Source organism: Oryctolagus cuniculus, chromosome 12 (assembly GCF_051225735.1).
Source record: "Oryctolagus cuniculus isolate XC-2025 breed Fujian yellow rabbit chromosome 12, ASM5122573v1, whole genome shotgun sequence".
In the NCBI taxonomy this organism is placed as follows: Eukaryota; Metazoa; Chordata; class Mammalia; order Lagomorpha; family Leporidae; genus Oryctolagus; species Oryctolagus cuniculus.
In genome coordinates, this window is record NC_142878.1 from 77,799,679 (window position 1) to 77,826,083 (window position 26,405).

The window sequence follows — 26,405 nt, forward strand, 5'->3', positions numbered from 1 at the left end:
CAGTACCATGCTGTTTTGATTACAACTGCCCTGTAGTATGTCCTGAAATCTGGTATTGTGATGCCTCTGGCTTTGTTTTTGTTGTACAAGATTGCTTTAGCTATTCGAGGTCTCTTGTGCCTCCATATGAATTTCAGCATCATTTTTTCTAGATCTGAGAAGAAGGTCTTCGGTATCTTGATTGGGATTGCATTGAATCTATAAATTGCTTTTGGGAGAATGGACATTTTGATGATATTGATTCTTCCAATCCATGAGCATGGAAGATTTTTCCATTTTTTGGTATCCTCTTTATTTCTTTCTTTAAGGTTTTGTAATTTTCATCGTAGAGATCTTTAACGTCCTTGGTTAAGTTTATTCCAAGGTATTTGATTGTTTTTGTAGCTATTGTGAATGGGATTGATCTTAGAAGTTCTTCCTCAGCCATGGCATTGTCTGTGCATACAAAGGCTGTTGATTTTTGTGCATTGATTTTATACCCTGCTACTTTGCCAAACTCTTCTATGAGTTCCAATAGTCTCTTAGTAGAGTTCTTTGGGTCCCCTAAATAAAGAATCATGTCATCTGCAAAGAGGGATAGTTTGAGTTCTTCCTTCCCAATTTGTATCCCTTTAATTTCTTTTTCTTGCCTAATAGCTCTGGCTAGAACCTCCAGAACTATATTGAATAGCAGTGGTGAGAGTGGACATCCCTGTCTGGTACCAGATCTCAGTGGGAATGCTTCCAACTTTCCCCATTCAATAGGATGTTGGCTGTGGGTTTTTCATAGATTGCTTTGATTGTATTGAGGAATGTTCCTTCCAAACCCAGTTTGCTTAGAGTTTTCATCATGAACGGGTGTTGTATTTTATCAAATGCTTTCTCGGCATCTATTGAGATAATCATATGGTTTTTCTTCTGCAGTCTGTTAATGTGGTGTATCACATTGATTGTCTTGCACACATTAAACCATCCCTGCATACCAGGGATAAATCCCACTTGGTCTGGGTGGATGATCTTTCTGATGTGTTGTTGCATTCTATTGGTGAGAATTTTATTGAGGATTTTTGCATCTATGTTCATGGGAAGTGAGATACTCAGCAGACTCATAGAATGGCAGATGTCCTAAATAGCACTCTGGCCTCAGAATCAGCCCTAAAGGCATTCCAATCTGGCTGAAAAGCCCATGAGAGTATTTCAGGCATGGAAAGCCAAGACACTCTGGCAAAAGATCTCTGTGAGTGAGATCTCAGTGGAAAGAACAGGTCTTCAAAGAAGGAGGTACCTTTCTCTGAAGGGAGGAGAGAACCTCCACTTTACCTATGACCTTGTCTAAACAAGATAAGAATCGGAGAACTCAGAGGGCTTCCATAGCCTTGGAAACTCATGACTGGAGCATAGGGAGATTACTGATGCCATAGACAGGAGTGTCAATTGGTAAAGTCAACAACAGGAGTCACTGTGCACTTACTCCTCATGTAGGATCTCTGTCCTTAATGTGCTGTACATTGAGATTTAATGCTATAACGAGTACTCAAACAATATATTTCACTTTGTGTTTCTATGGGGGTGCAAACTGTTGAAATCTTTACTTAATGCATACTAAACTGATCCTCTGTAAAAAAAAAAAAAAGAAAGAAAAGAAACTATCAACTCCCAACTTGACTCTCACTGGGATTAAACATGACAATAGGTCTGATCTGATTTCATCATCATTTAAAAAAATCATCTATTATTTTTCACTTTATGTTTCTGTGTGGCAGCAAACTGTTGAAATCCTTACTTAATGTATACTAAGCTGATCTTCTGTATATTAAGAGAATTGAAAATGAATCTTGATGTGAATGGAAGGGGAGAGGGAGTGGGAAAGGGGAGGGTTGTGGGTGGGAGGGACGGTATGTGGGGGAAGCCATTGTAATCCATAAATCGTACTTTGGAAATTTATATTCATTAAATAAAAGTTAAAAAAAAAAGAACATTTGATTAAGTGGAAAAATGCAAATAGTCATGTACCATGTCATCCCATTTATATAACACTGTTGACACAGCCAAATTACACAGATAGAAAACAGGTTAGCTGTTGCCAGGGCTCAGGTATGTCGAGGGTGATAGTCTGATCTCAGTAAGGATAGAATAGTTCTGTAAATTTACTGCAATGGTAGGTAACACAATTTTTACAAAGTGACATAAAACTATGCATATTGTACAATCTCAAATTCTTTTATTTGGTATTTTACATTCCAAAACTTAGAGATTGGGGTATGAGGAGGATTCAGCAAAGGGATGCCATGAGGTAGCTGATAAGGTAAGTACACCTTCAAGAGACGCTAGAATACCAGAAGCCAAGAGAAAACGGTTTGGTTCTGACACCTGAGGGGAGAAAGAATTTGTCTTGGTGGGGTTGCTCAGCTGTGTCAGATAATGCTAAATGATGAACTGCAGAAGAAAACTCAGAGGTGGGTGCTTCGGCACAGCTCTTCAGCCACCACTTGGGATGCTTGCAGCCCATAGCAGAGCACCTATTTGAGTCCTGGCAGCAGCACTTCCCAGCCAGCTTCCTGATAATGCAACCTAGGAGGCAGCAGATGATGGCTCAAGTGCCTAGACCCCTGCCACCCACGTGGGAAACCCAGATGGAAGCTCTAGCAGGCAGCTGGAGAGTGAAACAGCCAACTGAAGATCTCTTTTTTTCTGCCTTCCACGTAGATGAAAATGAATACTTAAATGAGAACTGAAAAGCATTTGATTTGGTAACCAAGAGACCATTCGTAACTGTGAATGGTTTCAGTAGGATGCAGACTGATTCAATTTATGCATTTGAGAGACTTGGAAATACAAATAATAGCTATAGGGGCCAGCATTGTGGCATAGCAGGTAAAGTCACCACCTGTGATACCAGCATCCCATATGGGCACCAGTTCCTGTTATGGCTGCTCCAGCTCCCTGTTAATGGCCTAGGAAAAGCAGTAGAAGATGCCCCCAAGTACTTGGGCCCCTGCTTCCCGCAAGTGAGACTTGGATGAAGCTCCTGGCTTTGGTCTGGCTCAACTCTGGCCACTGCAGCCACTTGGAGAGTGAAGCAGCAGATGGAAGATTTCTCTTTCTCTCCTCTCTCTTTAACTCTGAGTTTCAAATAAATAAATATTTTTTAAAAGTGGTACCTATAAGCAACTCTACAATGTTTGTAAAGAAACAAAGAAACTGGGTGGTTACTAAAATGTGTGTGTGTGTGTGTTGAGGTGGGGGGGGGTAAGGGGGCGTCAAATAGAAAAGACTTTCAGGGGCCAGCCTGTGGCACAGTGGGTTAAGCTGCTGCAATGGACAGTATCTGGTCCTTGTTGGAGTCTCATTTGCTCTGCTTCCAGTTCACTTTCCTGCTAATGTGCCTGCAAAGGCAGCAGATGATGGCCCAAGTCCTTGCACTCCTGCCACCCACATTGGAGACTTCAGTGCAGTTCCTAGCTCCTGGCATCATCCCGCCCCAGCATAGCTGTTGTAGCTATCTGGGCAGTGAATCAGCAGATGGAAGATTTCCCTCACTACTTCCCTACCTTTCTCCTTCTTTGTTGCTCTTTCAACAGAATTAAGTATTTTTTATACAGGAAATGTTATTATATGCTTTTACATTGGTGAGAATGAGAGGATAAATTCTCAGAGTAGATGCCAACTTAGCCCTTAAGCAGGTAAGAAAGAATGGTTCCATCTACTGCTTCTGCCCTGCTTGGATTGTTTCTAGGAGAGACTGACATCATACCTTATTCTATCGCCTTCCCTTAGATCTTCAGCGTCCTGAAATTTTATTGCGGACATTGGATTTGATGGAACAGCAGTCATGACTGTGGGCAAGAATGGAAAGATGCTGAGCACTTTTGCTATAGAGTGAGATGTAGCCCACAAGATGGCCAAGTCTCCACTGGCACCTCTAAGGCTTTCTATAAGCACATGAGTTTTATCCTCTTGAGGGTGATGAGTCCAGGAACATAAAGCCAAAGAAAGCGAAGCAACCAGAGCATGAAATAAAGTGGGTTTTGGATCTGGTGTTGCTGCATGGGGAGAACTATATCCATGACTATTGAAGGGCCACCTCCCAAAGACATTGGCATTGCTCAGGCACAAGTTTCTGGAACTGCAGGAGGCCCTGGGGTTGGTAGAGTGGCTGGCAGAGGACTATCAGCTGGGGTCTCAATTTCCCATGATCCTGCTGGATTTGCAGGCCCAGGCCAAGGAACTGGGGGTGGGGGGACATCATAATCACAACAAGTAATGACTCCTCTGGGAAGAGGCACTGTAGCAGCTACTGAAGCCCCAACACAGTACCCAACAGGATGGGGGCTCCTGCTCGCCTCCAGAAATCATGATATCCCCAATTGATATGAGAACACCCGTGCGTGCCGCAGCTGGGCTCCACCCTGCTCAAGGGACATCAGTACTGCTGATCTGTCAGTCCCTTTTTCTGTAATGCATCTTTTGAAATTGTGCAGAGTATCGCCTGTGCTGCGGCTCACTTGGCTAATCCTCTGCCTGCAGCGCCAGCACCCTGGGTTCTAGTCCTGGTTGGGGCGCTGGATTCTGTCCCGGTTGCTCCTCTTCCAGTCCAGCTCTCTGCTGTGGCCCAGGAAGGCAGTGGAGGATGGCCCAGGTCCTTGGGCCCTGCACCCACATGGGAGACCAGGAGGAAGCACCTGGCTCCTGGCTTCGGATTGGCGCAGTGCACCGGTTGTGGTGGCCATTTGGGGGGGTGAACCAACAGAAGGAAGACCTTTCTCTCTGTCTCTCTCTCTCTCACTGTCTAACTCACCCTGTCAAAAAAAAAAAAAAAAAGAAAAAGAAATCATGCAGAGTATTTGTGAGCTTTTTGTTCCCTCTTTTTGCATTAATAATAGCTGAAAACAAATCCAAAGGGATATTTAAAAATGAGACTTGGCAGCTGGATTTAGAGAGGAAAACTGGATGGAAGTACACTGTGAGGATATGAAAGCATTCGTGCTGGTAGACTTTGTGCTTAGGAGTCTATGGAATTCTCTTCTAGTACTTTTACTTTCTTCGTGAAGTAAGATCACCAACTGAGGGTGAGGAGAGAGAAGGGATATTAGAGATAAAAACAGAAGAGGTTTGAGATTGTTTTTAGGGATAGATACATAAAGTGAATGACAAAAGAAATGCAATAGGATTGCACTGAAACCCAACACTGAAGTCAGGATTAACACTTGCTTATTTATTTTAAGACTAGCCTGCTTAGTTGTAAAGTCTTTTGCCAGGTGAATTCTGGTGTGTAGGTGCAAGTGTGAAATTGAGGGGCAAACAAGGAAGAGAAGGTCTAAAAAGAATTTAATAGAATGGAATTTAGTAGAGATGCAAAATCATTACAGGGTAACAGAAAATGGAATCTAAGCTGAATAAAAAGGGAAGAAAGTCCTCTGAGAGAACTGGTGAAGAATAAAAAGTGGCAAGGTCAATTGTAGAACACTGTGGGTAATAGAATTATTGGACAGCTCATCCTAGAGAGGAAAGTGGAAAAACAGAACATGAAGCCAGAACTGGATGCTTTCAACTGATACGACAATGAGCAGAACAGCTGAGATGTGGTGCAGACAGTACCAATATAAATAAACAGTGGAGAGAATTGAGAGGCCAAGATGGCTGACAGATTGCCCCATGGATATTGCAGTGCTCAAGAGCAGTAATGGAAACCACAGTGAATGAAAGAATAAACCAGGTGCTAAACAAAAACCAAGTATATGGGAGAATGACAGATTCATAAAAGACCCCAGCAGGGAGAGCTGGGCAGTGAAGTGCTTCTAAAGACCTGGAAGGAGGAGTGGAGCGGAACAACAACTGAACCACCACTAGTAATGAGCAAGAGAAAGTACCTACCTACCCCACCTCCAAGATTAGGAGTGCATGGGAGCTGAGAGGAAATAAAACTCATTACAGCGGCTGGCGCCATGGCTCACTTGGTTAATCCTCTGCCTGCTGCGCCAGCATCCCATATGGGCACCAGGTTCTAGTCCCAGTTGCTCCTTTTCCAGTCCAGCTCTCTGCTGCAGCCCAGAAGGGCAGTGGAAGATGACCCAGGTGCTTGGACTCCTGCACCCGCATGGGAGACCAGGAGGAAGCACCTGGCTCCTGGCTTCAGATCAGCGCAGCGCCGGCCATGGCAGCCTTTTGGGGAGTGAACCAATGGAAGGAAGACCTTTCTCTCTGTCTCTGTCTCTCACTAACTCTGTCAAATAAATTAAAAAATAATTTTATAAAAGTTATTACAAAGAGCAATGCAGAAATTATTTCTTCATGATGCTTCTCAATCCAACCCTCAGAGTAGCACAGAGGCTTATATAAGCAGCTATCGACAGATAAGTCTAAGTAAAACCACACAATAGTTGTATGCAGAGCCAGTGCTGTGACATAGTGGGTAAAGCTGCCACCTGCAATGCCAGCATCTCATATGTGTGTCGGTTCAAGTCCTGGATGCTCCATTTCCAACCCAGCTCTCTACTATGCCCTGGGAAAGCAGCAGAAGATGGCCCAAGTGCTTGGGCCCCTGCCCTCTCATGGGAGAGCCAGAAGAAATTCCTGGCTCCTGGCTTCAGATTGGCACAGCTCTGACTATTGAGGCCATCTGGGGAGGGAACCATCAGATAGAAGACCTCTCTATCTCTCTCTGCCTCTGCTTCTCTGCAATTCTGCCTTTCTAATAAATAAATAAATCTTTTTTAAAAATAATGAATGGTATAGATGGGGAAGGGATTAAACTCCTGGTGGGAAATATTCCACTCCACAATAGAGTATTCACCTATCATTCCTTCCTTACAGCCATAATAGATTGCTTATATTCACCTTTCTGTAGTGTCAAACCAAGAGCAACTGTCCCCTTAGCACATCTAAGCAGATATTTAAATTCTGTCTTCTGTCTCATCAAATCGCAGGACCCAAGTTGTCAAGTGCATTACTTCTGCCCATACATTACAGTGACTTCCACCTGCAGATAAATGTACCTTCCTGAGTTTTTGATTACTGTACCTGTTCCAAAAGGAAGAAGTAGAATCTTCAGGGATAGTCATTACATAAACTACAGGCTGCAATGATCATGTCTTAACATGGTTCTTCCTCCTGAGAGATTAAAATTGCTGCATAGATGAATTACTCTCTCAACTTTCCTCTGAAACAGAAATTCTATCAAGTCTTCTTTAGTTAAGAGCTGAGATTCAGAAATATCATGAGCCTCCTACTTGCCCAAGAAGGGGGCTAAAGAATCAGCTAACTAATCTGATAGGAACTCTGCTACAGTAGCGGTCTGGAAGAGATGCTCAACAAACTGCATTCCTTGCCTTTAATGAAGTGTAACAGCATATGCTGTTGTGCCAGCCTTAAGATGCCTCTGCATGAATAAACTTTCCTTATACACACACACACACATACACACGCTTCTTTTTATTATGAAAAAAAAAAAAGAATACCAGGTACAAGAGAGATTGGTAACCATACATTCAGGTCCAGACACTCTATGCACAGAGCTATTAGAACTCCACCCAGAACATCATAATATCCTCATGAATACCTAACACTGACGACTGAGAGTTTGTACCAGATGCTGCTGTCTCTGCTTGGCACCATGAACCTCTTATATTCTAAATCACAAGGGAAGTGTGACTACTGTTCTCATTTTACAGATAGGTAAATTGAGATACAGAGGGGTGTACTAATTGCCCAACGTGTGACAGCTGATTCAGTAGTGGACCTGGGATTGAACCCAGACAAACTGGCTCTGGAGCCCACCATGTCAGCCTGGACAAAGAAAACAGTCTCTCCAAGTGCACTTGCTTATGTGAATCACTTCCTCGTGGCTCTGAGGAGCTGTGGGGCCACTTCCCACAGCACAGACAAGAAATCCTTTGCTATAAGACCCAAAGACACACCTGCTTAATTTCACCCAAAGCACTTCATGACCTGGAAACAGCTGCAGCTCAGAGAATAAATTTTCCCTCAGCAGAAAATTATCGTCTAGCACAGTGCTTCTGAAAGTTTAATGGTCATGACATTCACTTGTCTGGCTTATTAAAAATGCATTTTCAAGGAACCTAACCCCCAGAGTCTGATTTGCCAGATCTGGGACTCAGTCCAAGAAATATTAACAATCTTTCTCATCACCACCACCTCCACACGGACCTAATAGAGGCGATTCCTAGACCACACCATGACACCACGTAAGGTGTTGCTCTAGGGGAGGACCAATACCAGTAATGAAGGAGAAGAGATGGGAGTCACACAAGACACCCAAATTTGGATCTTGTGTTAAGAAGAACTTCGGTGTCTATTAAAAGTAAGTCCTATCCATATACACAAACCTACTCTAAGTCATTACCAGGAAAATTACAGTAAGAGTGTGAACCTGAGCATTCGGGAAGTGCATAATTCAAACTTAGATTTTCTGCCTCACCAGCTGTGTAAGTTGGGAAACTGAGCCTCCATGTGTCATTTGTGAAGAGCAATGTGTATAACCCTGCTGCAAGATTATACCGTGTCAATGTATTCGTTCTTAGCATATACTAGAAAGTGAGTGCATACATTTCCTCCTCCCTTGGGATCTACATTCAAGAAGCAGCCACCTTGCCAGTAGCAAATGAGCTAAATGGCAGAGGGAACCAATGTCCCTGATAGTAGTACAGATATGCCTGTCAGCTATAGGTTGCCCTGCCTAGAGGTTTCACTAAAATATCTAAAAATGACGTGCATGAGAAAAACTGACATTTTGAGATTTTATTATTGTTTATAGCCTTTGTCTGCACGCTTGAGGAACAGCGGTATTTCTACTTACTATTTGTGGAATTCTTTATTTAGTGGGGAGTTGAGCTTGTGATTATAAAGAAAATTAAAAGTTTATCACTGTAAAAAATTTTTTACTTTTTTTTAAACTTTTATTTAATGAATATAAATTTCCAAAGTACAGCTTATGGATTACAATGGCTTCCCCACCATAACGTCCCTCCCACCCACACCCCCCCCTTTCCCACTCCCTCTCCCCTTCCATTCACATCAAGATTCATTTTCAATTCTCTTTATATACAGAAGATCAGTTTAGCATACATTAAGTAAAGATTTCAACAGTTTGCTCCCACACAGAAACATAAAGTGAAAAATACTGTTTGAGTACTAGTTATAGCATTAAATCTCAATGTACAGCACACTAAGGACAAAGATCCTACATGAGGAGTAAGTGCACAGTGACTCCTGTTGTTGACTTAACAAATTGACACTCTTGTTTCTGGCATCAGTAATCACCCTAGGCTCTTGTCATGAGCTGCCAAGGCTATGGAAGCCCCCTGAGTTCACTGACTCTGGTAATTTTTAGACAAGGCCATGGTCAAAGTGGAAGTTCTCTCCTCCCTTCAGAGAAAGGTACCTCCTTCTTTGATGACCCGTTCTTTCTACTGGGATCTCACTCGTGGAGATCTTTCATTTAGGTTTTGTTTTTTTTTCCCCCAGAGTGTCTTGGCTTTCCATGCCTGAAATACTCTCATGGGCTGTAAAAATTAAAATAAGAAAAGCAGCATGTGGGAGGATGAAAGAGAGGGACAGTAGGGTAAGGTGGGAAGTATCTTTGTGCTCTTAAATCTGTATAGATGAAATACAAAAAAGATGTTATTGCAAAAGGAAAGGAAAAAAGGAAAAGAAGGAAGAAGGTTTGAAGGGGCTTGAGGAAGGAGGCAGGTATGGTTATCATCTTAGAATTGTATCTGAAATCGATTAAATCTGTCATCTTTATATTAATAAAAATTCTTTAAATAATCAAAATTCATATTTACACCAGTTTTCCAGGTTTCTATTAGCATTGAATGCAATCACAATCTGACATAGTAAGATTATGTAATTGTATTTCTTGTGCTTTGATTTTTCCCATATTTAAAAAAGAAAGAAGACCCACATGGAAAGAACACCTCATTTGTTTCCACCCCCAGATAATTATGTTACTAACTCATATTACTAATTCATAGCATTAAAACACCTTGTGAGTGGGTTCCCAAACCCACTAATTTTAATTTGTGAAAAAAGATAAAGAATAAAAATGCTTCCTAAAGATTAAAGACAAAATGCTTCACGTTGTCTGAATGCAAGACATCAACACATCAAGTCTACTTCATTCTTCCAGAAAAATCTATTAATAAGCTATCCAACAAATGATGTATTGCCAGCTATGGAAAGTGGTGGCCGCTGTAAAGCAGTCGGAATTCATTAGAAACAAGTCCTATCAAATTAATGGTTTTACATAACAAACAGGTGTGTGACACTGATAGCTTATGGATGCAGAAACCATCTTCAGATAACATGGAAAAATATGGATTTGCAGAAAATGTGGCTAGGCAGGTCTCTAATTGAACAATTACATGTAAATGGGGCTGACTAATGAAAATATGCTAAGAGAGGCCAACAATATCAGTATCTTATCAACATCCTAGAAGAAATACACAAGATGCATTTATCAACTTCACAGATAAACTTCAAGGAATAGTTAACTTGTTATATTGAAACAATTTAATTGCACTTTAAGAGCACTTGTTATGTGAAACAACTTAATCTTTCAGAGACAGTCAATTAACATAAAAAGAACACTGACCTTATGACTAAAAGAATAAAGTACCCAAGAATGCATTGTGAAACCAAGTTTATAATAGTTCATGTTTAAAAGAAATCACATATTCAAACTCTGTGTTTGTAGGTTGAAATCCGCATGCGTTTAACAAACATCCAGGTTAACTTAACAAATGAGCAATTTCTGGTGGAGCTCTACTGTCCTGATGGATACTTTCAATAAGCTGCTCATGTATTCACACTTGGTGAAGTACATGTGGACTGTTCTATCATTTTGTGTACTAGATCTGTGATGTATGGCATACAAATTCCACCTGCAGTTTCAAGCTCCATACAGACTCAGGGGCTGACGCTATTCTGAGATGTCCTTCCTTTATTGTCTCTAGGTAAGCAATTCAACAGTTTAGTGTGATGGGATCAATGATGAAGAAGAAGATGTCACATTCTTGGATCCAAGGCTTAGAAGAAAACAGGAGACAGAGCTTTCACCAGGTTGCACAGCCAACAAATAAGGAGATGGGGTATCGTCTCCTCATTTTTCCTGCCCTAACTAGTTGGGGGAGGAGAAAAGGGATCCCAGAGCAGAAGCAAGAAGGAAAGGTAGGCAGGAGTCTACAGAATCTGCTTCCTACCTCGGGTGGCCATTTGCCAATTTCTTCTTGTATCTACTTACCACCCCTCGGCCTCAGCACCCTTACCACCTGCCTACCTGGTACTGTCAGCTACTGGGAGGCACTGGTGAAAGACTAAAGAAAGTTAGGAGGTGAGCCTGAGTGACTTTGCCTCTTCTTCTAACTCATACAGAGCCTGCACGATGATCTGGCCTCTCTCACGGCTCCAGCTATCACTGGACAGCCCCAGTTCCCATAAGGCTGCCCTCACCATGGTCCTGGACAACCATCACCTTCCTCTTTTCTTCCTTCCAGCCCAAGATGGCCCTAAGTCTCTGTCCTATTCCCTGCTTTCCTCTGGCTCTCTTTTGATGTAAGCAATCCCATGTAATAACCTGCTTCCATCCCACCACCTGGCATATGCTTTCCTGCATAAACCCTGACTGATACACTGCCTTATTCTATCACTGCCACTTACTCAGCTAGGGGAGAAGAGTTTAGGAATTCCCTTCTAGTTTAGGAATCTGAGAAGTAGGTGAATTTATGTCTGGAATTCCAGATACGCTACCTCAGAGCCACAGCTCAATCTAGATAAATTCAGAGAAATAGAAATAGCAATATGGGTTGGCACCGCAGCTCAATAGGCTAACCCTCTGCCTGCAGCGCTGGCACACCGGGTTCTAGTCCTGGTCAGGGTGCCGGATTCTGTCCAGGTTGCCCCTCTTCCAGGCCAGCTCTCTGCTGTGACCCGGGAGTGCAGTGGAGGATGGCCCAAGTGCTTGGGCCCTGGACCCACATGGGAGACCAGGAGGAAGCACCTGGCTCCTGGCTTCAGATCAGCGCGGTGCACCGGCCACGGCGCACAGGCCGCAGTGGCCATCGGAGGGTGAACCAACAGTAAAGGAAGACCTTTCTCTCTGTCTCACTCTCTCACTGTCCACTCTGCTTGTAAAAAATAAAAATAAAAAAAAAAAGAAATAGTAATATGGCACATGAAGCCCTGGGGGAGCTCAGAACCACTACCTGATATTCCTGTGGCTGCCATCAGCATGGGAGAGATGCGAAAGGTTCCACTTCTACTCTTTGACTTTCTAAAATCTGACTCCTGCTCTTCAAAACTGCACTAAGCCACTCATATTTAATATTTATTTATTTATTTAAAAGGCAGAGTTACAGAGATCTTTCATGCACTGATTAATTCTCCAAATGTCTTCAACACCCAAAGCTGAGCCACGCCAAAGCCAGGAGATCCACTGGGGTTTCCTACATGGGTGGCAGGGGCCCAGGTAATTGGGCCTCATCTGCTGGTTTCCCAAGTACATTAGCAGGGAGCTGGAGCAGAAGTGCAGCAGCCGGGACCCAAACCAGTGCCAAAATGGGATGCCAGCATCTCAGACAGAGTTCAGCCACTTAAACCATTTCTATAAAAGACTGTAATGATCTATTTTTATTCCATTGTTTTTAGTGGTCACCTTGTTTGGTCACTTGTTAACATGATTTTTAAGCACTACCCTCTATCTGCAATTTCAGGTGGTATCACCCTCCTTTGCTGGTCTTAAGGAACAAGAATGGGATGGAGGTTTTTCCATTTTTGCTACAATCTTAGCTCAGCTATGATGGTAGTCACAGTCACCTTGGTTTTATCCAACTTTCAATATTTAGAGCCACTGTGTCCGGTGCTGTGGTGTGGCAGGTTGGACCATCACCTGCAGCGCCAGCATCCCATATGGGTACTGGTTCAAGTCCTGGCTGCTCCTCTTCTGATCTAGCTCTCTGCTATGGCCTGAGAAAGCAGTTGAATATGGCCCAAGTCCTTGGACCCTGCACCCATTTACAAGATCTGGAAGAAGCTCCAGGCTCCTGGCGTCAGACTGGCCAACTTCAGTCATTGCAGCCATCTGGGAAGAGAACCAGCTGATGAAGATTTCTCTCTGCCTCTGCCTCTCCCTTTCTGTAACTCCACCTTTAAAAAATCAACCCAAACATCTACAGCCAACTTATATTTGATCAAGGATCTAAAACCAATTCCTGGAGCAAGGAGAGTCTATTCAATAAATGGTGCTGGGAAAACTGGATTTCCACGTGCAGAAGCATGAAGCAAGACCCCTACCTTACACCTTACACAAAAATCCACTCAACATGGATTAAAGACCTAAATCTACGACCTGACACCATCAAGTTACTAGAGAACATTGGAGAAACCCTTCAAGATATTGGCACAGGCAAAGAGTTTCTGGAAAAGACCCGGGAGGCACAGGCAGTCAAAGCCAAAATTAACTATTGGGATTGCATCAAATTGAGAAGTTTCTGTACTGCAAAAGAAACAGTCAGGAGAGTGAAGAGACAACCAACAGAATGGGAAAAAATATTTGCAAACTATGCAACAGATAAAGGGTTAATAACCAGAATCTACAAAGAGATCAAGAAACTCCACAAAAACAAAACCAACAAGCCACTTAAGAGATGGGCCAAGGACCTCAATAGACATTTTTCAAAAGAGGAAATCCAAATGGCCAACAGGCACATGAAAAAATGTTCAAGGTCATTAGGAATCAGGGAAATGCAAATCAAAACCACAATGAGGTTTCACCTCACCCCAGTTAGAATGACTCACATGCAGAAATCTACCAACAACAGATGCTGGCGAGGATGTGGGGAAAAAGGGACACTAACCCACTGTTGGTGGGAATGCAAACTGGTGAAGCCACTATGGAAGTCAGTCTGGAGATTCCTCAGAAACCTGAAGATAACCCTACCGTTCGACCCAGCCATCCCACTCCTTGGAATTTACCCAAAGGAATTTAAATTGGCAAACAAAAAAGCGGTCTGCACCCTAATGTTTATTGCAGCTCAATTCACAATAGCTAAGACCTGGAACCAACCTAAATGCCCATCAACGGTAGACTGGATAAAGAAATTATGGGACATGTACTCTTTAGAATACTATACCGCAGTAAGAAACAACGAAATCCAGTCATTTGCAACAAAATGGAGGAATCTGGAACACATCATGCTGAGTGAAGTAAGCCAGTCCCAAAGGGACAAATACCATATGTTCTCCCTGATCAGTGACAACTGACTGAACACCAAAAAGGAAACCTGTTGAAGTGAAATGGACACTATGGGAAACGGTGACTTGATCAGCATAGCCCTGACTGTTAATGAACAACTTAATACATTATCCCTCTTAGTAGTTTTTTTGTCTGTTCTACTTAATATGACTGGTTTAATTCTGTAATTAATACACAGTTATTCTTAAGTGTTAAAAATTAACTGAAATGTGATCCCTGTTAAACATAAGAGTGGGAATAAGAGAGGGAAGAGATGTATAATTTGGGACATGCTCAAGCTGACCTGCCCCAAATGGTAGAGTTAAAAACATACCAGGGGATTCCAATTCAATCCCATCAAGGTGGCATGTACCAATGCCATCTCACTAGTCCAAGTGATCAATTTCAGTTCACAATTGATCATAATGAAAGGACTAAGAGTTAAAGGGAGCACATAAACAAGTCTAGTACCTGCTAACGCTAACCGATGGAATAAATAAAGGGGAGAGTGATCCAACATGGGAAGTGAGATACTCAGCAGACTCATAGAATGGCAGATGTCCTAAATAGCACTCTGGCCTCAGAATCAGCCCTAAAGGCATTCGGATCTGGCTGAAAAGCCCATGAGAGTATTTCAGGCATGGAAAGCCAAGACACTCTGGCAAAAGATCTCTGCGAGTGAGATCCCAGTGGAAAGAACAGGTCTTCAAAGAAGGAGGTACCTTTCTCTGAAGGGAGGAGAGAACCTCCACTTTACCTATGACCTTGTCTAATCAAGATAAGAATTGGAGAACTCAGAGGGCTTCCATGGCCTTGGAAACTCATGACTGGAGCATAGGGAGATTACTGATGCCATAGACAGGAGTGTCAATTGGTAAAGTCAACAACAGGAGTCACTGTGCACTTACTCCTCATGTAGGATCTCTGTCTTTAATGTGCTGTGCATTGAGGCTTAATGCTATAACGAGTACTCAAACAATATATTTCACTTTGTGTTTCTATGGGGGTGCAAACGATTGAAATCTTTACTTAATGCATACTAAACTGATCCTCTGTAAAAAAAAAAAAAAAGAAATTATCAACTCCCAACTTGACTCTCACTGGGATTAAACATGACAATAGGTCTGATCTGATTTCATCATCATTAAAAAAAAATCATCTATTATTTTTCACTTTATGTTTCTGTGTGGGAGCAAACTGTTGAAATCCTTACTTAATGTATACTAAGCTGATCTTCTGTATATTAAGATAATCGAAAATGAATCTTGATGTGAATGGAAGGGGAGAGGGAGTGGGAAAGGGGAGGGTTGCAGGTGGGAGGGACGTTATGGGGGGGAAGCCATTGTAATCCATAAGCTGTACTTTGGAAATTTATATTCATTAAATAAAAGTTAAAAAAAATCTCAAATACTTATATCTATAGATAGATATATAGATGCACATACACACACACATAAGAGAGAGAGAGAAAGAGAGAGAGCCATTTAATATAGAGAGTTCTCTTAAGTTTAAAACTACAAAGAAGGGTGGCCATCTGGCCTGGCGGGTAAAATGTCAGGATGACCACATCCCACACTGGACTCTTTAGGTTTGATTCTCAGCTTCTGATTTCAACTTCCTGCCAGGGCAGGTCCTGGAAGGCCAAGGTGATGGCTAAAGCGATTGGTCATGCCATGCATGTAGGGAGATCAGTCTAGGTTCCTGGTTCACAACTTCTACCCAGCCCCCGCCAGGCTGGCATTTAGGAAGTGAACCCGAAGATGAGAGCTCTCTTTCTCTAGTTCCCTCTCAAATATACCAAATTAAAAATACCTTAAAAATTTAGGGACTATATATCCTTAAACCTGCTTTTTGTCTTGTATTTAGCTATCACAGCTTTCTGGTTCATCTACATCTGGCCCACCTTATCCCATCTGCACAAAGAGAGGTTTGTTTTAGCCAGGCCTAACAGTCTGTCTCTTCATTGATAAGTTTACACTATTTACATATATTTCAATTACTGCTTATATATTTGTATTTAGTCCTACAACTTACTTTATTTCTTTTTGGACTGAGGTTTTGTTCTCCCTCATGGCACTTTTTCCTTAGGTAAAAGCATTTCATTTGGAAATAGGGTCCCAGGTAGCAAATAATAGGAGTAAAATCACAAGACAGAAAACTTGGGCAAGGGAATATAAACTGGTGGTCCCTCAGAGTCTGTGAACCCTCACAACACGCATCCCGAGACCATCTTCCCTGTGGAAGACAGGAGGAAACAGTTGTCTACTGGCCTCCAACAACCCATACAAGGAGTCTAACCACAATTCAAGTCTCTCAGCAGGAACTTGCTCACTGTTTTCTGCACAAATCCATCTCCAGATGCTTTCTCTGGTATGGTATCCTGACTGGTCTAGATATGTTTCTAGCTTCCAGGGTCATGTTTGCCTGATTCTTATAATATACCCTATTTATAGGAATGCCAGATACAGTAAATACAGAATGTCGAGCCAAATATGAATTTCAGATGACCAATAGCTTTTTAATCTGAATATGCTTTATATATTTGCAAAACATCTACCTGAGAAGCACATCTAACCTTTAAAAAAAAGACCAACTATTAACATGTTTTAGTAAGTCCAAGTCAGTATAAAGTACATTATCCATTTCTATTACTTAACCAGGTAAATTCCCCTAGTCTATAACAATATATTTTCTTTTAACCAGTACTAAGTCAACTTCTCTAAGGTCTTTAACGTAAAGTTCCAGTACTTACCTTGTTATACAAAGCCTATCCTAATTTGGCTTGAATTTCATCCCTAATGTCATTCCTGGCCAGTCATATTGTTCTATTACACATGTAGCCTCCTACACAATTGTTTTACACTGTTCTCGCTGCCCTACAATTTCCCTGGGCTAACTCCTACATTTCCCTCTAGAGTAGGCCTTCCTGTCAAGTCTCCTCCCCATCCACAAACCATTCTCTCAAAACCAATTCTACCAAACCTCACGTCACTCAGAAATGTGTTTAGAGTCAGAGCCTTAAAATCAGACTTGTTGTTGACTTAACAAATTGACACTCTGTGCTGTACATTGAGATTTAATGCTATAACTAGTACTCAAACAGTATTTTTCACTTTATGTTTCTGTGTGGGAGCAAACTGTTGAAATCTTTACTTAATGTATGCTAAACTGATCTTCTGTAGATAAAGAGAATCAAAAATGAATCTTGATTTGAATGGAAGGGGAGAGGGAGTGGGAAAGGGGAGGGTTGCGGGTGGGAGGGACGTTATGGGGGGGAATCCATTGTAATCCATAAGCTGTACTTTGGAAATTTATATTCATTAAATAAAAGTTAAAAAAATCAGACTTGGCAGTATTTGCTGAACACATTATTCAAAAACAAAATTTTGCTTCCATTCTGTGGCTGATAATATACTTACTGAAGAAAACAAAGTCTAGTTTCCTCAGGATGGCTCATAGCTACACTGAATGGCTTCGGCCACAGCCTCATGTAACAGATTGTTAGCCTTAGATTATCATGAGCTTACTCTTTTTCCCTCTCTCTCGTGGCTTTGAATTAGAGGATCCAGTTCTTTGAAAGATAAGTGTTACAATGAGGGTGGCAGAGAGAGGATAGGTCAGAATTAAATGCTTCTCATTCCTCTTCCCACACTACAGTGGGAAAACCACTGCCAGTCAACCTAAGCATCATTAGGACACCTGGATGTCCACATGCAGAAATATGAAGCAGGACTCAACACAGATTAAAGACCCAATACCATCAAATTACTAGAGGGCATTGCAGAAACCCTGCAAGACCTCAGCCTAGGCACAGAGTTCCTGGAAAAGACCCCCCAGAGGCATAGGCAGTAAAAACCAAGATCAACAGATGGAATTATATCAAATTGAGAAGCTTCTGTACAGCAAGAGAAACAGCCAGGAAAGTAAAGAGTTAACTAACAGAATGGGAGAAATTATTTGTAAACCATGCAACTGTTAAAGGATTAATAACCAGAATATATAAAGTGATCAAAAAATACTCAACAGCAAAGCAAACAATCCAGCCAAGAAGTGGGCAAAGAACTTAGATATTTCTCAAAAGAGGAAATCCAAATGGCCTATAGACACATGAAAAAATGCTCAGGATCACTAGCCATCAGGGAGATGCAAAACCACAATGAGGTTTCACCTCACCCCAGTTAGAATGGCTTCCATACAGAAATCAACAAACAACAAATGCTGGTGATGATGTACAGAAAAGTGTATCCTAATCCACTGTTGGTGGGAATGCAAACTGGTAAAACCACTATGGAAGACAGTGTGGAGATACCTCAGAAATCTGAATCTAGTCCTACCATATGACCCAGCCATCCCACTCCTCAGAATTTACCCAAAGGAAATGAAATTGGCAAATAAAAGAATTATCTGCACCTCCATGTTTATTGCAGCTCAATTCACAATAGCTAAGACATGGAATCAACCTAAATGCTCATCAATGGAAGACTGGATAAAGAAACTATGGGATATGTACTCTATGAAATACTACACAGTGGTTAAAAAATGCAATCCAGTCATTTGCAACTAAATGGGTGAATCTGGCAAACATCATACTTAGTGAAATAACCCAGCCCCAAAGGGACAAATATTATATGTTCTCCCTGATATGTGAGAATTAATAGAGCACCTAAAAAGGTAACCTGTAGAAGTGAAACTGACCATATGAGAAGCAATTATTTGAACAGCCCATGTCTTGACTGTGGAGGCACAGTTTATTATTTTTCTTATATACTCTTTTATTTCTATTTAATACCATTGGTTAAACTCTTTACTTAACATAGAATTAATCATAGGAGTATTAAGTCAACTGAAAATAGATCCCAGTTAAAAATAAGAGTGGGACTGAGAGAGGGAGGAGCTGTACAGTTTGGCACACATTCCCATGGACTCACCCCTAAGGGTGAAGCTAAAAATTTGCCATGGGACTCCAAATCCCATAAGCTTGGTGGTACTAATCCCATCTTATGTGATGAAGTGATCATATTACTCCCACTTACTCCCCTGTTGGACCTCTGTCTTTAATGAGGTGTACTATGAGAATTAATGGTAAAACTTGTCTACAATCTGTACTTCATACTTTGTGTGTCTGTGTGGGTACAAAATGTTGAAATCTTTACTTAATATAGAGTTGATCTTGTGTATATAAAGTCAATTAAAAACGAATGTTAGGGGCCGGCGCCGTGGCTCACTTGGCTAATCCTCCGCCTGCAGTGCCAGCATCCTATATGGGCACCAGGTTCTAGTCCCAGTTGCTCCTCTTCCAGTCCAGCTCTCTGCTGTGGCCCGGAAGGGCAGTGAAGGATGGCCCACGTGTTTGGGCTCCTGCACCCTCATGGGAGACCAGCAAGAAGCACTTGGCTCCTGGCTTCAGATCAGCATAGCGCCGGCCTTAGCAGCCATTTGGGGAGTGAATCAACAGAAGGAAGACCTTTCTCTCTGTCTCTGTCTCTCTCTCTCTCACTGTCTAACTCTACCTGTCAAGTAAAAAAAAAAAAAGAATTTTAATGAAGAATGAAATAGTAGAAGGAATAGGAGGTGAGATGGGAATGGGGGTGGGAAGGTAGGAATGCACAGAAGAACCACTATAGTCCTAAAAGCTGTACATATGAAATTTGTATTCATTAAATAAAAACCTAAAAAAATCAACTTAAAGAGTTTTAAAGAATTAAACATAACATACTTGCAAACCATGTATGTGATATAGGGTTAATACCAGAAACACAAGGAATTCCTATAACTCAGTAATAAAAAAAAAACCTCAAACAATATAATTAAAATGAGCAAAGGACTTAAAAATTTTTCTAAACAGGGGCCAGCATTGTGGAGCAGCAGGTTAAGCCACCACCAGCAATACCAGTATCCCATATGGCCACTAGTTCATGTCTCAGCAGCTCTACTTCCCATGCAGCTCCTGCTAATGTGTCTAGGAAAGCAGTTGAAGATGGCCCAAGGGCTTGGGCTCCTGCCACCCATGTGGGAGACCTGATGAAGCTCCTGGCACCTAGCTTCAATCTGGACCAGCCCCAGCTCTTACAGCCATTTATGGAGTGAACCAATGGATGGAAGATCTCTCTATCTCTCTTTTTCTCTCTGGGTCTCTCCCTCTCTCTTTAACTCTGCTTTTCAAACAAAATAAATAAATCTGAAAGGCACAGTTAAAGACAGAGAAAGGGAGTGACAGAGAGAGAGAGATTTTCCATCTACTGGTCCACTCCCCAGATGGCCACAACAGCTGAGGAGGGTCTAGGCTGAAGCCCAGAGCCCAAAGCTTCTTCAAGGTCTCCCATGTGGGTGTAGGGTTCCAAGAACTTGAGCCATCTCCCACTGCTTTCTGGGGTACACTAGCAGGGAGCTGGATTGGAAATGGAGGAGCTGGGACTCAAACCAGTGCTATTATAGGATGCCCGCACCACAGATGTTGGCCTTACCAGCTATTCCACAGCACTGGCTCCTGAATTAAAAAGGATATACAATGGTCAACAGGTACATGAAAGGTGTTCAACATCACTAATCATTAGAGAAATGCCAGTAAAAAGCACAATAGGCTATCATCTCACACCCTTAGAAATCTAAGTGCTGGCCACAATGTAGAGAAATTAGAGCCCTTAATAGGCTTCTCATGGGAATGTAAAATCTTGCAGGCTAATGGAACAGAGTAGAGATCTGAGACTGAAAATGGCATCAAAAATCAATGTTAAAAGGAGAGTTACTTAGAGCTAGAAACACTGGCTCATCACACTTGGAAAAATTCTAATGGATCGCCACTTAACTCCAGATGCAAAGGTGGGATCTAAAAGGAATAAAAACCTGAAAATGGAACTGGAACAACACTTTCATGTTCATGGATTTGAGAATTGTATCATTAAAATGCCTATATTGCCAAACATAATCTACAGATTCGAAGCAAGCCCTATCAAAACAGCAACAACTGTCTTTGAAGTACTAAAAAATACAGAATTCAGATGGAGCCATAAAACAACCCCAAATTACTTTGATCAAAAAGAAAACATGAGACTAACACATGAGAATACTACATGACTTTAAAGTTTACTGCAAAGTTACAATAATTAAAACAACATGTTTTTGGCATTAAAAAAAAAAGACACATAGACCAATGGAACAAAATACAGAACCAAGAAGTAAACCCATTCATCTACAGCCAATTGATTTTGACAAATGTGTTAAGAACACACATTGAAGAAAGGAAAGTCTTTTCAATAAATGGCTCTGGGAAAATTATATAATCAACATATAGAATAATGACACTAGCCCTTATCCTTCATCCTGTACAAAAATTAAAGTGGATTAAAACCTAATAGAAAACCTTAAATTTTGGAACTACTAGAAGAAAACAAAAGGGAGCATTTCAGGATTTTGGAGCAGGTGAGGATTATTTGGATAACTACACGAAAGCACAGTCAGTGATGGTCAAATCAGATAGCAAACCAAAGAGCTTCTGCACAGGAAATAAAATAATCAGCAGAACGAAGACAAAATCTATAGAATGGGATAAAATATTTTCAGGCTATCCATCCACCAAGGGGTTAATAACCAAAATATATAAGAAAATCAACTCAATAGCAAAATAATAATAATCCAATTAAAAATGGACTATGCATGTATACAGATATTTCCCAAAAGGAAGACCAACAAGTATGTCACCAACAAGTAACATGAAAAATACCCAACATCACTAATCATCAGGGAAGTATAGATCCAAATTATGAGCTGTCACTTTACTCTAATGTATTTTATCGTGAAAAAGAAACTGGCGAGTGTGGGGAGCAACTCGGACTAGACTAAGTTACTGGAATTAAGACATTCTATGCATCTGCTCTCCCACAATGTGGCGCTGAGAAGGGAGAAACAGCTTCTACACAGCTGCCTCCAGTTCAACCAATAAACTGTAGGACCTGCTCCTGATTGGAGGAGAGCAGCGTACTCGGCGTGTGGGTAGCAGAGTTGGGATTGGTGGAAGAGGACTATAAAGGAGGAGAGAGACAACATGCACCAGGAACATCTAAGGGGAACACCTGAGCAGCCCCCGAGAGAGCCGGCCGGCAGTGTGCAGCTCCCCCGCGGAAGTGGGGAAAGTGGCTAGGGGGAACCGCCCTTCCACGGAGGTGGAAGGGACGGTAGCCAACCCGGGAAGAACCAGCAGCAAACCTGGGGAGGGCCGAGCAGACAAAAGAACAGCGCAGGGTCCTGTGTCGTTCCTCCATGAAGAGGGGGAGCGACAGCGAGGATGTAGAAAAAAAAGAACACTTGCACATTCTTGATGGGAATATAAATTAATACAGCTATTGTGGAAAAGAGTATGGAGATTTCTCAGAAAATTAAAAGTAGAATTCTTACATGTTCCAGCAACCTAACTAGTCAGTATACATCCATCAATTTGTCAGAATAACAACTGTACTTCCATGTTGATTGCAACACTGTTGATAGCAGCCAAGAAATAACCTAAGCATCCATCAACCAATAAATAGGCAAAGAAAACATAGTACATATATGCCATGGAATACTCTCCAGCAATTTAGAAGGATGAAATACTGTCATCTGCAAGAACAGGGATGAAACCACAGGTCACTTCATCAAGTGAAATGAGCCAGGCACAAAAAGCCTCGTGACCTCACTCATTTTGGGGATCGTAAAAAGTTGATCTTATGAAAGTTTAAAGTAAAATATTTGCTACCAGAAGCTGAAGAAATTGGGAAAGGCAGATGGGGAAAGGTTGATTAACAGATACTTAAGTGTTTAAGGATTAAGAAATCTCAGCATTCTATTGCACAGGAAAGTGGCTACAGATAATGACAATATGTTATGTTTTTCTTTACTAAAAAAGCCACTGGAGCTGGCACTGTGGCGTAGTGGGTAGAGCCGCCGCGAGCAGTGCCAGCATCCCATATGGGCACTGGTTTGAGTCCCAGCTGCTCCACTTCTGATCCAGCTCTCTGCTGTGGCCCAGGGAGGCAGTGGAAGATGCCCCCAGTTCTTGGTCCCCAGCACCGGTGTGGGAGACCTAGAGGAGTCTCCTGGCTTCAGGCTCTGGGTCGGCGCAGCTCCAGCCATTGCAGCCAACTGGAGAGTGAATCAGGGGATGAAAGTCCAATCTCTCTCTGCCTGTCCTTCTGTGTGTAACACTTTCAAATAAATAAATAAATCTTTAAAAAAAGCCACAAGGATTTTGAGCATTTTCACCATAAAGAAATGACAAATGTTTGACAAATTAGGTGTATTTACTCTGATTTAAACACTATACAATGTATACATGTACTTTAACATTACAAGATACCCTATAAATATTTACCATTTTTAGATGTCAGTTAAAATACACTTTTTAAATTCAAGCAATGATTCTAGGGTTGAAAAAACTTTCAAATAAAAATATAAAAACTAGAAAGTTTGGCAATAAAGCCAATAAAAGAAAATTCCAAAGTTGGGGAGTAGTGGGTTTAGCATTCACTCTGACCCCGGCATCTCATATGGGAGTGTGGGTTCAAGTACCAGCTATGTTGCTTTTTTTTTTTTTTTTTTTTTTTTTTTTTGCTTTCAAACATTTATTTAATGAATATAAATTTCCAAAGTACAGCTTATGGATTACAATGGCTTCCCCACCATAACGTCCCTCCCACCCACACCCCCCCCTTTCCCACTCCCTCTCCCCTTCCATTCACATCAAGATTCATTTTCGATTCTCTTTATATACAGAAGATCAGTTTAACATACATTAAGTAAAGATTTCAACAGTTTGCTCCCACACAGAAACATAAAGTGAAAAATACTGTTTGAGTACTAGTTATAGCAATAACTCTCAATGTACAGCACACTAAGGACAAAGATCCTACATGAGGAGTACGTGCACAGTGACTCCTGTTGTTGACTTAACAAATTGACACTCTTGTTTCTGGCATCAGTAATCACCCTAGGCTCTTGTCATGAGCTGCCAAGGCTATGGAAGCCCCCTGAGTTCACTGACTCTCACCATATTTAGACAAGGCCATGGTCAAAGTGGAAGTTCTCTCCTCCCTTCACAGAAAGGTACCTCCTTCTTTGATGACCCGTTCTTTCCACTGGGATCTCACTCGCGGAGATCTTTCATTTAGTTTTTTTTTTTTTTTCCCCCAGAGTGTCTTGGCTTTCCATGCCTGAAATACTCTCATGGGCTTTTCAGCCAGATCCGCATGCCTTAAGGGCTGATTCTGAGGCCAGAGTGCTGTTTAGGACATCTGCCATTCTATGGGTCTGCTGTGTATCTCACTTCTCATGTTGGATCGTTCTCTCCCTTTTTTATTCTATCAGCTAGTATTTGCAGACACTAGTCTTGTTTATGTGATCCCTTTGGTTCTTAGTCCTATCATTATGATCAATTGTGAACAGAAATTGATCACTGGGACTAGTGAGATGGCATTGGTACATGCCACCTTGATGGGATTGAATTGGAATACCCTGGTATGTTTCTAACTCTACCGTTTGAGGTAAGTCAGCTTGAGCATGTTCCGAATTGCACATTTCTTCCCTCTCTTATTCCCACTCTTACATTTAACAGCAATCATTTTTCAGTTAAGTTTCAGCACTTAAGAAGAATTGTGTATTGATTATGGTATTCAACCAAAAGTATTAAGTAGAACAAACAAAAAAAATACTAAGAGTGATAACATCTCAAGTTGCTCATCAACAGTCAGGGTGAGGGCTGATCAAGTCACCGTTTCTCATAGTGTTCATTTCACTTTAACAGGTTTCCTTTTTGGTGCTCAGTTAGTTGTCACCTATCAAGGAGAACAAGTGGTATTTGTCCCTTTGGGATTGGCTTATTTCACTCAACATAATGTTTTCCAAATTCCTAACAGGGATCACTTTTCAGTTAAAACTTAAACACCTAAGAATAATTGTGTGTTAATTACAGAGTTCAACCAATGGTACTAGAACAAAAAAAAATACTAAAATGGATAAAGTATTACATTGTACATCAACCATCAGGACAAGAGCTGATCAAGTCACTGTTTCTCATAGTGTCCATTTCATTTCAACAAGTTTCCCCCTTGGTGCTCAGTTAGTAGTCGCCAATCAGGGAAAACATATGATATTTGTCCCTTTGGGACTGGCTCAATTTACTCAGCATGATGTTTTCCAAATTCCTCCATCTTGTTGCAAATGACCGGGTTTCATTGTTTTTGACTGCTGTATAGTATTCTATAGAGTCAAGAAACTCCACAAAAACAAAACCAACAACCCACTTAAGAGATGGGCCAAGGACCTCAATAGACATTTTTCAAAAGAGGAAATCCAAATGGCCAACAGGCACATGAAAAAATGTTCAAGGTCATTAGCAATCAGGGAAATGCAAATCAAAACCACAATGAGGTTTCACCTCACCCCAGTTAGAATGGCTCACATTCAGAAATCTACCAACAACAGATGCTGGAGAGGATGTGGGGAAAAAGGGACACTAACCCACTGTTGGTGGGAATGCAAACTGGTCAAGCCACTATGGAAGTCAGTCTGGAGATTCCTCAGAAACCTGAAGATAACTCTACCATTCAACCCAGCCATCCCACTCCTTGGAATTTACCCAAAGGAAATGAAATTGGCAAACAAACAAGCTGTCTGCACATTATTGTTTATTGCAGCTCAATTCACAATAGCTAAGACCTGGAACCAACCCAAATGCCCATCAACAGTAGACTGGATAAAGAAATTATGGGACATGTACTCTATAGAATACTATACAGCTATGTTGCTTTCAATTCCACTCCCTGTAGTTCCTAGGAAGGCAGCAGAAGACGACCAAGTACTTGGGCCCATACTGCCCATGTTGGAGACCCAGATAGAGTTCCTGGTTCCAGGTTTTGGCTTGGTCCAGCCCTTGTTTGGGATAGCAATTTGGGGAGTAAACCAGAAGATGGAACATTGAACTCTCTTCCTCTCCATCACCATGCCTTTCAAACAAATAAATGAATGAATATTTTTAAAAAGGAACAATAAAGAAAATATTGAAGAACATTCTAAAGATAAGTAAAACTTTCTTAAAAACCACAGGAACATAAACCATAAGGGAAAAATAACCTATGAATTCACACTAAGAATTTCTATACAAAGGCACCATGGGAAGAATAAAACAAATGATATATTTCAAAATGGCACT

At 41.5% G+C, this 26,405-nt stretch overlaps 1 long non-coding RNA gene and 1 pseudogene across 3 annotated transcripts in view; one reads left to right on the top strand and one right to left on the bottom strand.

The window, feature by feature from the left end:
- LOC149123107 (uncharacterized) overlaps positions 1–26,405 on the bottom strand; it is a 381,517-nt gene that overhangs the window by 138,328 nt on the left and 216,784 nt on the right. The window lies entirely within an intron of this gene.
- Positions 3,812–4,350, top strand: LOC100343997 (small nuclear ribonucleoprotein-associated protein N pseudogene; annotated as a pseudogene).